The sequence below is a fragment of the Pinus tabuliformis genome, chromosome Q (assembly GCF_031772625.1).
Source record: "Pinus tabuliformis cultivar Carrire ecotype Pingquan chromosome Q, CPIR1, whole genome shotgun sequence".
In the NCBI taxonomy this organism is placed as follows: Eukaryota; Viridiplantae; Streptophyta; class Pinopsida; order Pinales; family Pinaceae; genus Pinus; species Pinus tabuliformis.
The window spans coordinates 79893195-79898150 of NC_142296.1; the positions used below are offsets into that span (position 1 = coordinate 79893195).

The 4956-nt window shown below is 41.4% G+C and overlaps 1 pseudogene; it reads right to left on the bottom strand.

Annotated features, from left to right (window-relative positions):
- Nucleotides 1-3502: 3502 nt before the first annotated feature.
- LOC149218355 (serine/threonine-protein kinase TIO pseudogene) lies at nt 3503-3967 on the bottom strand (annotated as a pseudogene).
- Nucleotides 3968-4956: the final 989 nt, after the last annotated feature.

Here is a 4956-nt window from a genome sequence, read left to right on the forward strand (position 1 = left end):
TGTTTTGAGCGGTTCCACCATTGCCGGAACCAGTTGCTACCCTTTATACCACTCGTTCCTCTAGGACGAGTCTCCTTTAAGCTCTTTTCTGACTCGTAAAAGATGAAAAGATTGCTGAGTATTTTCCTTTTCTGACTCGTTAAAGAGAATAAAAATGGAGGTCTTCTTTCAGCTCTTTTCTGACCGTTTAAATAAGAAAAGATAGCCGGGTCCCCCTCTCGGCTCGTTAAAAGGAATGAGAGGCGGTCGCCTTTAAAGCTCTTTTTTGGACCGTTTAAACTAAAAAAGATTGCCAGGTTTTTGTCGTTTCGAACTCGTTATTGGCTCCAAAACGACATACTTCTGACCGTTTTTTTTACTTTTTCGGGTCGAAGTTACTACTTATGAAAAGTACTCCTCGATCGTACCGGTTGGGTAGTTCTTTCGAGCATTGTTTTATACTTTTTCGGGCTCGAGAGACACAACTCTACAAAAAAGGACCCCCCTTGGAGTTTTCTTTTCCGCTGTCTTTTCAGACTCTCTAAATAGGAAAAGACGCCGAGCTCCTCCTTTGTCAGGCTCGTTAAAACTCGATGACATCGGATATTGTCAAAATGACGCCTCTCCAAGCATATGCTATCCTCGTCAAGCTTGTCATCCCAAAAATAACCGGGGTACCTGCCAGAAATGGTGGGGAAAAATGAAACTGTAATAATGGTCGTGTCGGCAGTATGTCGCTCTTGAACATGGCACTCGTCTGCATTTGTGTCTGGGTGGGCATTTCTCATCTTGTTTTACACTAGCCTCCGTGGGTTTGGGTTATCCTATTTGACCTCTCATCTGCTCATTTCCATTGTCACCATGACCTCTGCTCCTTTGATGTCAGATACTGCCAAATCCGCTTTTGTGCCGCTGATATGTTCAAGAGAAGTTGACCTCTGCGAGATTACCACCTCCCTCTGATGTCTCACACAAAATATTTTGTCCTTCTCTGTCTCGTGTCGATCATGTGGGAAACATCATGGCCCACCTTCGATCAAGGTTACTTCCTATCGACTTCAGCTCATTATCCAGGAAAGTGACCTAGAGACTCCCTTCAGGTTCCTTAGAGCCTGCATGCCTCAATGGCAGGTTCTTCGTGTTCGACGTGAGGTTTTCATCATTGGCCTCCGATCGGATGATTCTGCGGGTGTTCGACACCGACTCATTGATTCACACGCCACGGATTGTACCTCTAAGTACCTTGAGGACCATTGTCATTATGGGTGGTACCTCTCGCGTCTGTTAACAGTTTTCATCATTGACTGGTAATCAGACGATGTTCATGCATGTTCGACTTCAGCTCATATATTCACATGCTTGAACTTGTACTTTGTTTGGATTGGGATGGAGCGCAAGACCCTGGTTTTTGTCTGTTAAGAACCAGGCTGCGATTTTGTGGATTGTTATTACATGACTCATTGATGGATGGCTGCGCCCATACCTGAGTCTTTGGGATGGCTGCGACCATACCCTCTCATATTTATGGTCTCTTCAGTTGGGTGGCTACGTCCATACCACAGACCTTCTTCGTATGTCTTTTGGATGGTTGCGCCTGTTATCTCAAAATCAAGCCCTGGAAGGTTGCAACCCAGGAAGACTTCAAGTAACTGTTTCAAACCAGGCTTTTAACTAAGGCTTAGCCTCCTTAGTCTGAGAGGGCTCTCTCATAGGTTATTGATATTGAACAAGATGGCTAACTCTTACAAGACACATGAAAAATGTACTGGCTGGACAGAATTGCTTCCCATTGGGCTTATGGAGTCACTAATATCTCAGCAAACAATAACACTATCCTTTCATAGAAATCAGGGCACTTTACATCTAATGTTCAAACATAACTTACATGAAACACAGTTTGCCTAGGCATACAGGAAGTCTGAGCATGATTCATGAGTTCTGAGTGATTATGCATTAACCAAACTGTAAAAGAACATTAAAGAGAATAAACCATCATATATTTGAACAATAAGATCTATTGTGAATCCTGAGAAGAAACAACAGTCATTTGCATTACTGAAATCTGTTATACATAAACCAAAACAGTCTTCTCCAAAAACATCCAACCCCTATTACATCCAATTCTGATCTATATATAGGGATACATTCTTAACCACCTTGAGCTTCCTCCTCCAGCATGAGGGGAGCTCGAAGACTGCTATTAACTACTCCTATCTACTATTTAACTAATTCATTAAATACATTAAGTGCTGAACTGTAATTACAAAGAGTCCTAATTTAATCAAAACTCAAATTCTGTCCTCCTCGTAGCATGATTCCTTCTTGATTCTTGACACCTGTCTTCTTTCTGTTTTGGCCGAGATAGCTTAGAGGAGAATGCAATGAACAAGCTAGTCTTGGATGCTGAATGCGTTGATGGTTCATTAATCATAAGGATAAAACCCCTATTTTTCCGGTCTTTGTCTCCCACCATTTTCCGAAAATGTAGCAGCACGTCTCCAACTCTTTAACACCCCAAAAATGATGAGCATCACCATATTCCCAAATGTGCTGGAGGCTTTATTGATTGAACAAGTGTCTCTCTTTCAAAATTCCCGTTCATATTATCAAAATAGCTGCTCTGCGTTTAAAATCACCACATACAGCAGTTTCGTAGCGCGCTACGAAACTGCTGTGTGATTTAAAAAACACAGTCTTCCTCTAAACTCCTCACAAAATTGAATAGCTGCTGTTGCCATTCTTCAGTTTCACCTTTGCTATGCTGGGATTCAGAATCACATTCTCTGTATCCTCCATAAGGCTAGAGTGGATTACCTTCTTTTCCTCATCAATGATCACCTCAAGCTTAGGCCTAACATGATTATTGAGAACTGAAGCACACAAAATCGATGCCCTTTTTATATATTTTTTATCTCTGTCTCGTCCTTTGTCCTTGCATTTGTTCATGTATCTCAGGGTACGTGCTGCCTCATCCACAAGCTCAACAGTCCACTCTCGGTCATTCGAAATGCCAGGTTAAGATATCCAATTGAAACGCATATTACAACGTCAAAGAATTGTAGAAGCCTTCTCTTTAGCTCCAATGACACATTGCCAACAGACTAAGATTGCATGAAAATACCCTTCTCTAAAGTACTGGAAATTGCAATGAAGTCTATGACAACACGAAAGGCCTGAAACCCTGTCATTTGGCCTGTGATGCGCTTTCCACCTCCTTCTGTTTTTAAGTATGCTAAAATTATAGATATAATGAATCCATTCCAACAATCAGGTCCATTGATAGAATTTCTCTGTCTAGCCCAAACTTTAAGTAATAATAATGCTTCCACAAAAGTTTCTTGATCCAGAAATGTTCTTTTTAAGGATAATACTGTTGGAATGATCTGTATCACAAAGTCATTTGCAGAAGTTTCTGTGACTTTTCAGAAGCATCATATGTCTGTGTCTTTCCTATGGAACTACTGCTACGTGCACTGGCTATGTTTCGAGCAGGTGAGGGAATCACAATATTTACTTCACCCCTTCAAGCTGCATCACATCCTCTTGCAGCAGCAGTTGCAGCACGTGCTTCTCTAGCTTCTATCTCTGCTTGGCTCTCTTGTACAAATGGGTGCTCCAAAAGTGCAGGCCAAGTCAATCTATTCTGTGAAACCTTGTTCAAAAGACCCTTCAAAAAACTTTTGAAATTAGGGCTGATATTGTCTGGATATTTAACTGGGTCCTTAACAATGTGCCGAATAAGCGTATAGACAGAATTCGTATAAAAAGGAGGTTGACCAACAAAAAGCTCGTATAAGATTACACCAAGTGACCATAGATCTGCTGTATGATTGTATGGTTGTTCGCGTACTAGTTCAGGAGCCATATAAAGCGGGGTCCCTTTGATTGAACGAAGCACCATTGTATTGCAAGACATAGCTCTTGCAAATCCAAAGTCGCAAAGCTTGACAACACCTCCAGCACCAATAAGAATATTTTGAGGCTTCATATCACGATGTATAATACGATGAGAATGGAGATAATGAAGTGCCCGCGCCAGTTGCTTAGCAATAGCCTGAACTTGTGCTTCAGGAAGTCATTTGTCATCTTCAAGAATCTCCAATAGTTCACCCTGTGCAAATTCTGTGACAACACAAAACTCCTGTGGACTTTCAAATGCATCTAGCATCTCTATGATATTTTCATGCTTCAGCTGTCGTAATATCTCAATTTCCTGCCTCAGATTGTCAATGTCTTTTTCACTCTTTCCATGCTTTAAGATAAACTTCATAGCAACTGTCTGCCCTGTGTACTTGCGCCTGCCTTTGAACACCTTTCCAAAAGAACCTTCACCAACTAACTCTACAACATGATAATTTTCCACGCCCATCTTACAAATTATTGAAAATGGCGGAGATAAGTTCCTTGCTGCGTGTACCATTTTGAGAAGATCCATAGCCCTTTGAACTCTGCCACATACAATGCAACTTAGAGAATTAGCCTTCCCCTGCTTCCACTTGTTTTGCTATAATGTCAAACTCAGACAACCGTGCTGTAATGCTTCTGCCAGCTAGCGGAAAGGCATCTAAGCTGAAATAATGCTTTTAATGTTTGATGCATTCACTTTTTACAAGCCCATGATATTTTTACAAAGAGCATCCCAAGACATACGCTGATATTCCAAGCTACTTTTATCTTATAAATCCTTTCATCATTTGCGTCAGCTTGAAAGGAGGAACATAAACACCGCCACTTCTTCCAAGCACCTTTTCAGTGTTTCTAACTCCCTCTTTCAGAACTCTGTTCAATAGGCATGCTAGGATTTTGGGTCTCCACTGAAAACTCGAACAAATCCCCAATTTCGTAGCACGCTACGAAATCACCTAAACAGGTAGCGCTGCGAAACTGCTAAAAAGGATTCATGCGCTGCGAAAACACCTTGTCCTTAAGCTAGGCTAAAAATTTTTGGCAACAGAATTTTCAGTGATAACAGCGCCC